The 10,792-nt window shown below is 33.5% G+C and overlaps 1 long non-coding RNA gene across 1 annotated transcript; it reads right to left on the bottom strand.

Moving 5' to 3' along the window:
- Positions 1-210: 210 nt before the first annotated feature.
- Positions 211-10,590, bottom strand: LOC143082031 (uncharacterized). Its single transcript, XR_012980228.1, has 3 exons — positions 10,280-10,590; positions 8,903-9,235; positions 211-1,117 (listed from the first exon to the last, which is right to left on the bottom strand). It is a non-coding gene; the product is annotated as an uncharacterized LOC143082031 (long non-coding RNA).
- Positions 10,591-10,792: the final 202 nt, after the last annotated feature.

Genomic DNA, 10,792 nt, shown 5'->3' with positions numbered 1-10,792 from the left:
TTTTTTTTGCAGATGTTTCGTACAGGTACATGCTAGATCGCTTTTTTGCACGGTGATAAAGAACTTTTAAAAGCAAAAAAAAAAAAAAAAAAAAAAAAAAAAAAAAAAACCAAAGTAAAGAAATATCAATAAAATCAAGTAGAATTAAAAAGAAAAACAAACAACAGTAACTGTAACAACCTCTTGAAAATAATATACATAACACTAACGATAGAGCAATAAGAATGATACATAAAACTAGAGTCAAGTCTGGTGCTCCGGAAGTATAAGCTGTTCCTCCTCAACGAGTTGTAAACACTTCGGTCCGTATTTAATCAAAACCGAAGATTGACATAATCTGGAACATTACGCGATAATTTTACAGTAGACGCTGACCTATCACTATCTACTTCCTCAGACTGATTTAATAAAACATTGTATTGATGAGTGTCTTGCCTTTCCCGATTAACTGGTTGATACGCATTTTCATAGACACTACTTGACAGGTTATCGTCTTGATGTCCACTACTTTGAGATGACTGTAACGAATCACTTGCTAAAACAGCAGCTTCCTCATCATAGATCTCAACAGTACGAACTATATCACCAAAAGATGACGCTTCAAATACTTCTTCTGAAGTAGTGTTTAGATGCAGTTTGGTACGTTCAGTAGCTTCCTCTCCGCAGCTCTTAATACTGTCAAAAGACAAGACAGATGACACTTCAACTTCTGCTCCTGAAGTATTATTTTGTTGCACTCCACCATGTTCATAAACTTGTGATTCTTGAACTGACGATTGCGCGGATGAATCAGTGTGACCATCTATTGGGAGTTGGTTGTTATAATGGGTAATAAAAGATTCAACTTGGGGATCATGGATAACACTTGTTTGCCTAATCGGTCCTTGTTGATCAGAAGATACTCCTCGAACGTTGACAAGCTCATAGGAAAGTGATTCGATTTCATCGTAAGTGTTAAAATGCAAGGATTGTGGTATACTACCTCCATGTGTTCGTTTTGTTCTATGTCGGACACACATGTAGATGTGCATAACAATTATGTAGACCAATAAACTAGCGGCTACACTACTACTTGTTATAAATCGCTCATTTGGCTTTGCGTTGTTTTCATCAAAATCTAAAATTAACGAAAGAAAGGCATATCAATAGAAAATAACAGTATGATAATGAAGTTACTATGTTGCTAAACACCTATTAAACCTCCATGATAAATATGTTGTTGTCCCCGCAGACAAAGCCCAAATAACATCGTTTTTATGTGTAAAAGTCATTACATTAACTGCTTGATAAACGGATTAGGTATTAACAATTCACTTGGAAACTCAACATATACCCTCACGACACTTACCAAAGAGGAAATCCTGGATAATCATAGGTCTGTTCTTTGTTCCTTTGGAATTTCAACCAAAGATGAAGAACTGGATCTTCCATCACTGTATTGGATACCTAAACTACATAAGTGTTCTTAAAAAAACAACGGTATATTGCTGGGTCTTCCAAGTGCTCCACGAAACCTCTTTCTAAATTATTAACATCTATTTTATCAGCAATCAAAGACGGGCTTCAAAGTTATTGTGAAACTGCCTATTCTAGAGGTGGCGTGAATCAGATGTGGATACTTAAAAATTCCAAAGATCTTTTAGAGTACATACAATCTAACTCTCTTTCATTTTGTAACAGTATTAAAACATTTGACTTTTCTACTCTTTACACAGGTATTCCACATTCCTAACTAAAAGACAAATTGAAAGAGTTGGTATTGCTTTGCTTCATAAAAAAGAATGGCCAACGTAGATACAAGTATCTTGTCTTTGGAAGGAATAAATCCTACTTTGTAAAGGATTACTTTGATTCTAATAAAAAATTCTCTGAAACTGATGTTATCAAGATGCTTGATTTCTTGATTTCTTGATTGACAACACAGGTGTTACGTTCTACTTGCCGACTTATTTCTTTATTATTATGAGGCTGACTTCATGCAGAAACTTCTTAGGAAGAAAGATAAGAAGTTAGCAATATCCTTTAACTCTACTTTCCGCTATATAGATGATGCTCTTTCACTAAATAATTCAAAATTTGGTGACTATGTGGAACGCATCTATCCCATTGAACTAGAGATAAAGGATACTACAGATACAGTTAAGTCGGCTTCATATCTTGACTTAAATCTCGAAATTGACAATGAGGGTCGATTGTAAACAAAACTTTACGACAAAAGAGATGATTTCAGCTTTCCAATTGTGAACTTTCCATTTCTAAGTAGCAACATTCCAGCAGCACCTGCATACGGGGTATATATCTCCCAATTGATACGATATTCCCGTGCTTGCATTTCCTATCATGATTTTCTTGATAGAGGGTTGCTGCTCACAAGGAAGCTATTAAAACAAGAGTTTCAATGGTTAAGTTGAAATCATCCCTTCGTAAATTTTACGGACGCCATCACGAGTTGGTTGACCGTTATGGAATGAGCGTTTCACAAATGATATCGGATATGTTCCTTACATCGTAACTACAATCCCTATCCCTTTCATGAATGTGACTTACCGAATTAGACTATTTACAGGATTTGATATCACATAAGCAACACGACGGGTGCCACATGTGGAGCAGGATCTGCTTACCCTTCCGGAGCACCTGAGATCACCCCTGGTTTTTGGTGGGGTTCGTGTTGTTTATTCTTTGGTTTTCTAAGTTGTGTCATTTGTACTATTGTTTAAAATTGAGAATGGAAATGGGGAATGTGTCAAAGAGACAACAACCCGACCAAATAAAAAACAACAACAGAGGGTCACCAACAGGTCTTCAATGTAGCGAGAAATTCCCGCACCCGGAGGCGTCCTTCAGCTGGCCCCTAAACAAATATATACTAGTCCAGTGATAATGAACGCCATACTAATTTCCAAATTGTACACAAGAAACTAAAATTAAAATAATACAAGACTAACAAAGGCCAGAGGCTCCTGACTTGGGACAGGCGCAAAAATGCGGCGGGGTTAAACATGTTTGTGAGATCTCAACCCTCCCCCTATACCTCTAACCAATGTAGTAAAGTAAACGCATAACAATACGCACATTAAAATTCAGTTCAAGAGAAATCCGAGTCTGATGTCAGAAGATGTAACCAAAGAAAATAAACAAAATGACAATAATACATAAATAACAACAGACTACTAGCAGTTAACTGACATGCCAGCTCCAGACTTCAATTAAACTGACTGAAAGATTATGATTTCATCATATGAACATCAGGCACAATCCTTCCCGTTAGGGGTTTAGTATCATACCATCATAACATATATGAGAAGAACATAACCCGTGTCATGCCAACAACTGTTTTTAGAATAAATGTGTTTAGTTCCGATGCAAAGACCTTATCAGTGACTCAATATTAACGCCAAAATATGCAATCTTTAATGACTTGACAACAGTATCGTAATTATATCCCTTCTTAATAAGTCTATTCAAAGGTTTTGTAAGTTTCTGAGGTGAATACTGACACCTTTGTGCATTAAGAATATTACCATAAAAAATTGGATGTGAAATACCCGAACGTATTAGAAGTCTGCATGTTGAGCTATATTTACGAATGATGTCTTTATACCGATGATAAAATTTAGTAAATGTTTTGACCAGTTTGTGATATCGAAAACCCTGGTGTAATAATTTTTCAGTAATACATAAATTTCTCTCGTTAAAATCTAAAACATTGTTACATACACGAGCGAAACGTACAAGTTGAGATATATAAACACCGTAAGATGGTGACAAGGGAACGTCACCATCTAAAAACGGATAATTAACGATAGGAAATGAAAAATCATCCCTTTTATCATAAATTTTAGTATTCAGCTTTCCATTAGTGATATAGATATCAAGATCGAGAAAAGGGCAGTGGTCATTGTTAGTATTAGCTTTATTTAAAGTAAGTTCAACAGGATAAATTTCATTAATATACATACTGAAGTCGTCATTATTGAGAGCCAAAATATCATCCAAATACCTAAAAGTATTATTAAATTTGTTTATCAGATGTCGTTTCGATGGGTCTTTGCTTATTTTTGTCATAAATTGTAACTCATAACAATACAAAAACAGGTCCGCAATAAGTGGTGCACAGTTATTCCCCATTGGAATTCCGATAATCTGACGGTATACGGAATCCCCAAAGCGAACAAAAATGTTATCTAGTAAATATTCAAGAGCATATATAGTATCAAAGCATTTCCAATTAACATAGTTTTTTTGTTTATTGCTACTAAAAAATGACCTAAAAGAGTTTGAACATATATATTCACATTCTGATTTTTTGAATGCCCATTTAATTAGGTGTGTGAATTTTTTCTTAATGAGAATGTGAGGCAATGTGGTATACAGGGTAGAAAAATCAAAACTTTGAACAGATTCAAAATCACCAATATAAGCATGCAATTTATAAAGTACTTCCAACGAGTTTTTGACACTCCAAAAGTAATTTATTCCACTATTTTCGAAGGCCTTATTTGAACAATTTATTATCAGGTTTTTAATTGTACCAAGTGTGCTGGTAAGATGAATAGACAATTTAGTAATTGAACAATGGCTTGAAGACGAAATAAATCTATATTTGTAAGGGGTTTTGTGTAGCTTCTGAAGCCAATACATAGTTGGGACTTTCATTGTATTTGGCTCTGCTTGTAAAACGGTGGCTAAAAGTTTATGTTTGTTACAGATTTCGTTTTCTGAAAATGGAGTCAGTTGGAATGTTGGTGAATTGGTGATTTCCTTTTTCAGAACCTCAATGTAAAATTTACGTCAAACAATAATAATATTATATTATTAGCAGCTTTATCTGCCGGGACAAAAACAAATTCCTTGGCTAGTTCTTTTAGTTTATGTTTGATACGAGAAATAGGTTTATTGTGGTTATTGTTTATAGTAAAATGTTCTTTAAAATGTTGAATACGTATATCAACTATCTTCATTACTGAATTAAAAAAAGAGTCCAAAGATTTTTTGTCAGCTTTTTCCCGTTTTATCCATTTCATACAGTAAGTATGGAGTGTGTCGTGGATGATATTACGACACTCATTCCAATTAATAATTGACGGGGGACGATATTTAGGTCCTTTACTGAGGAATGATTTTAACTCTCGGTCTTGAACGATGTTAAGATCTCCTGTTATAACATGGGAAATGGGTCCATAAATATATTCGGAATTACTGCAATTACATGAAGTAGGTGTATTTTCACTGATATTAACATCTTTACACAATTGACTATAATTAAACCCAAATTTCCGGGTAGATTTCTTGTAAATATAACAAATAAGAGGTAGCTCAGTATTGTCAAAATATCCAGGAATTTGTTCTTTAACAGAATGGTTGTTAAATATACCGGCAATATTTACAAAATCAAAGCCTTTATTGACATACTTAATTTTAATAAAATGTTTTTTATGATCTTCAGGGCGATCAATTTTGGGAAATAATTTAGAATAACAATATGCCATAATAATTTGAACAATTTCATACTTAGGACTGCTACATGAAATTGTGTTGCAATCCTCCAAAATTTTATTTAACTTATTAACCGGTAACGAACAGAGTTTTGTTAACAGATAATGTCTGCCGTTGTTTTTTGAAATAGAAATTAGGTCCGAAATATTGGTATGATTGGCCCGAAATTTTCTTTGATTGCGATTTGTTCTACGGCCGTGAGAACGTTTTTTACGAACAGTTTTAGAAACTATATCCAAAATGTTAACGGAATTGGGTCTAGATATATTACCAATTCCCATGATATTATCATTTAGACCGAGAGGGTAAACTGTCTGTAATTTTTTAATCCAATTTAATTCAATTATTTTCCGTGATCGTACAAACTTTGAATGCGATTCACCAGGCTGCTTATTCACTACTTCTAAAGGTTGAACTGCTAAATATTTAAAAGGATGGTTGTGCTTCTTAAGGTGTTGGTAAATAATACTTTTGAATTTATTGGGTCTTTTAAAACGATACAGATGTTCTTGAGTGCGTTTAGATAAATATCGTCCAGTTTCTCCTACGTACTGAATACCACACCCCGGTTTGTTTCATGTGAGTAAATAAATAATACTGTTTGTTTTTCAAGTTATATCAGTTTCAAAATTTAAAGAAAATGTGCGACCATTAAACATGGACCTTACCGTATTGTTGATGGAAAGACGGGGACATGTAAGTCATTTTTTGGCATGACACTTATCGATAGAAGGGTAACCACGATTTTTATTGTTAAAAATGTTAGCGATGGTAGTATTTTTAGATAACCGATTTTGAAGATTGAGACGTGTGGATACCCTTTGAACAAGTTTAGTATTTAGTAATTTTCCATTTCTAAGCTTCATAATTGTTTTGTTAGTGAATTATACTATAAAGGAGCAAAGATTGGCGTCCAGAATATGAACCAGCATACAATAATTGAAGATATATAAAATGGATAATTTTGTTCAACTAGAAATGTCAAACGCTATCAGTATTAAATAGTAGAATGGGGCTGAATATTGAAATACTACTTTTTGATAAATATTCCTAAAGTAATGAATAAGAGCAGTTCTCGCTTGGACACACACTCCATAATCTAGTATATTATAAGAGCATAAACCTGAAGCACGGGGAGGCACTCTACTGCCTCCACACGGCACTAAAGACAAACTCTGTAAAAAATAAAATTGAGAATGGAAATGGGGAATGTGTCAAAGAGACAACAACCCGACCAAATAAAAAACAACAGCAGAGGGTCACCAACAGGTCTTCAATGTAGCGAAAAATTCCCGCACCCGGAGGCGTCCTTCAGCTGGCCCCTAAACAAATATATACTAGTCCAGTGATAATGAACGCCATACTAATTTCCAAATTGTACACCAGAAACTAAAATTAAAATAATACAAGACTAACAAAGGCCAGAGGCTCCTGACTTGGGACAGGCGCAAAAATGCGGCGGGGTTAAACATGTTTGTGAGATCTCAACCCTCCCCCTATACCTCTAACCAATGTAGTAAAGTAAACGCATAACAATACGCATATTAAAATTCAGTTCAAGAGAAATCCGAGTCTGATGTCAGAAGATGTATTGTCTGTTTGTCTTTTTCATTTTTAGCCATGGCGTTGTCAGTTTGTTTTAGATTTATGAGTAAGACTGTCCCTTTGGTATCTTTCGTCCCTCTTTTACTCAATATCCTTCTTTGAAATCAATAATTTTCGGATGATCTGTTTTTAATTTTGAGACAGAAACCAAACCCCCCGTCCCTTCCGCCATTTAATTATCCTGGTCCATACAATAAACAATGCATAATTCAATATAATATAAATCAATTTTGTGTAAGAGGAAATTTTTTTTTTTTAAATTATTATGCGAAAGGAGTAGGTTCGATATATATATAAGGCCCTAAAATGTCTTTCTTATTTACCTGTAATTTGTAATTACGATTTTTTTACCAATATCACAACGAATCATAGCTAATAGATTGACTAAATAGGAAATTAGCCTTTTTGTTGAAAATATACTTTCTGTGATCTACTGATGACATCACAAACAGTACTCATTTTTATTTTCCACGAAAAATCAATGAAAATTGGTTAATTTGCTTTGATTTTTGGACAGGAAACATAGAGCGCGTACGTTGACACAAAGATTTTTGAACACAATGTTTGTAATGACATTATGCATGTTTAACTGGAGTATTCAGTTTATCAACGCCTGCGCTCTATGTAAACTGGTCCTAAAGTTGGTTGAAATCCCGCCAATTTTGTCAAAATCTCTAATTTTGGCCTATTTTAGATATAGAAACAACGCTTTAAAAAAAAATGACACAAATAGTTCTATTTTACTTTCCAACATGTATTTAAGACAACTTAAAACACATTTTACCTTGTAACATTTAATTTTATAATCGGGGCCAAATATGACCCTTACCGAACTTACTCCTTTCAGGGACTTACTTTACGACTCTCCCTTGAACAAAATTGAGAGTATGGTCTTGATACACGATGATAGTCCGTTGGAAGGGGACAAAAATGACTGACATGTGTTAAGAGATAGCACATAAAAGACAATCGTAGATTCCGAAAAAGAGTAGTCCTTTGCTGCCACAAACATGAAAAAGCAGCACTCAATAAAAAAATCAATATAAGTTATGATAATTTTTTTTCCAAATCCACTATGAATAGATATGTTTAAAAACAAAAGAGACACGCACCGTCACATATTCATAGCTATTCAATCATCGACGACTAATTGCAATACATGTACATTTAGAAGAGAATTTGAGAAACACCAGCGTCAGTAACAATGGAAACATATTGAACTCACGGAAGAGGGGCGAAAGATACTCATAGATCGAAAATAAATTGAAAACGATGTGGCATAAAAAGAAGAAGACAAACAGACAAATAACAAGACACAAGACACGACATAGAAAACTAAAGACTTATCCACACAAACCATGGGGTGATCGTAGGTGCTTAGGATGTGTAAGCATAATACATGATCTGTTTTGAGCAAAGAAATTAAATTCTGAAATATATTGATACTGTTGTAGGGTGTGGAGCAGGATCTCTTCACCATTTCTGAGCACCTGGAATTGCCCTCGATTTTTGGTGGGGTTCGTGTTGAAAGCCTTTTGTTTACTACATTGTGTTATGTTTTTGCTTGTGTTTTGTTTTCAATTGGTATTTTGCAATTGCATTGTGAGTTCGATTTCGAAATATGAATTTGAATATCCATTTTGTACCTTCTACTTATCTGTTACCAACTAGTTTAACAGTATTTAGTAAAATGTTTGAGAAAGAAGTTTTGTGCATTTAAGTCTCAATTAAAAATAATCAGTTGTTGTTATTACCTTAGTCAATTAAAAAATCTATAAGAAAACTGTTATTGTCTTACCAGCTGATATGATTTCAAATTGATAGGAATCGAATCCCAATGAGTTGTTTGCCTCAATGTTATACACATGAAGGTCATTACTGTGTAACCTGTTAATTTCAAGTATTATTTCATAGCCGCTGATATGCCCTATGTTTCCAAAAGAAGTATACGGAAAGGTAGTTTTTTTCTGCCGAAGCTTGTATATTTCACTACTAAGGTTACGAGCAGTAGTGTCATCTTTAATCCGTACTTGTGCCATAGGATTGCTGTATAGGAGAAATGTAAGTATTAACGGTTCGCCAAGCTTTCCATGGGTTACATTTCTGTTCTCAGGTACAAATATTGGCCCACCTGTAATAGATTTTAAATATTTATTCGACGTGAAAAAATTTAAAAGAATAAACCATAAATACAATGGTTATACTTTTGTTATAAGGGTAAACATAAAAACGTTAGACAAAAAGTTAACTTTAATTTTCCAAACATTCTTGATTTCTAAGTTTATATGCCCACCTACGATAGTAGAGGGGCATTATGTTTTCTGGTCTGTGGGTGGATTCGTCCGTCCATGCGTTCTTTTGTCTGTCCCTCTTCAGGTTTAAGTTTTTTCGTCAAGGTAGTTTTTGATGAAGTTGAAGTCCAATCAACTTGAAACTTAGTACACATGTTCCCTATGGTATGATCTTTTTCATTTACATGCCAAATTACATATTTGTTATAAGTCTTTATTACTATCCTTTACGAACACATCGTTGTATTCTCCACTTTGTGTTGAGGTTCATGTTGCTCCATTTGTTTTTAAGAGATTTACTTGTTCTGTTACCACTGATATAAAATATCCTAAGCTAAATACAAAATAATAACCAACTGTTGCAAGAAATAGCAAAAATTCTGAAGTAAATCAAATAATCATATATTTGTTTGATGTGTTTGAGGTTTTTGATATTGCCATTTCATGAGGAACTTTCCATTTTAAATTTACTTGGAGTTCAGTATTTTTGTGATTTTACTTTTTTTTATACATTTAGTTCCCCATAAACAAGCATTCATAAAGTAAAAACATGACAAATTTAAAAGTCCTATTGCTGTATTGGCTTACATAAAGTATGATACAATCAAAACCACAGATCAGCTTTGCACTGAGACTTTGGACCAATGTCAAGACTTTTTATTCATAACAATAAAAGTTTTATTCGTTTGTTTTCATTTTTTAATTCAATAAGGTCGGGTTTTTTCCAAACGGATTTTTCAGAAAACGTGAAGATCATGACAACAACACAACAAATACAACCGTATCAATTGACGTGAGTACAAGTACAAAATTAAGTCCTAAGATATTATGATTGATACTACAATGACTTACTATATTGTTTCAAAAATTTAGAATGATCTTACCAACAGTTCTGATTTTGAAAGTTGTCGAAGATTTTCCCAATCCATTTTCTACCCATAACTTATACATTTCATATTCATGGCTAAACATTTTGACCTCAAATACTATTTCTTTGCCTTTCATATATGCATTGCTTTTAAATTCTGTGTACTTCAGTTTTGTTTCTGAAATTTTGAAACAATGTATTGTTTCGTTTTTAGTATAATCAAGAGCCACGCCTTCAATCCAAATTTTTTCTATTATAGGATTACTGTAGATAGAAAATGTCACCATCAACGGCTGATACAGATCGACATACATTATAAGTGTTTCGTCGTTGGAAAATATTGGTGCACCTGTAAATATATTTGATAGTTAAAAATCATTGCATTTAGATATTAGCGAGATTTAAAAAGTCTAAGTTAAAAGTATTCGTATTACTAATTATACGTTATATCCATATCAAAAGGTACGTTTTCAAATCTCATAATTCAAAAATATAATGCCATACTTTATGTGAAAAGGTGATTATTCAT

This window comes from Mytilus galloprovincialis, chromosome 7 (assembly GCF_965363235.1).
Source record: "Mytilus galloprovincialis chromosome 7, xbMytGall1.hap1.1, whole genome shotgun sequence".
NCBI lineage: Eukaryota > Metazoa > Mollusca > Bivalvia > Mytilida > Mytilidae > Mytilus > Mytilus galloprovincialis.
This window is presented reverse-complemented; position numbering and strand designations above follow the sequence as displayed.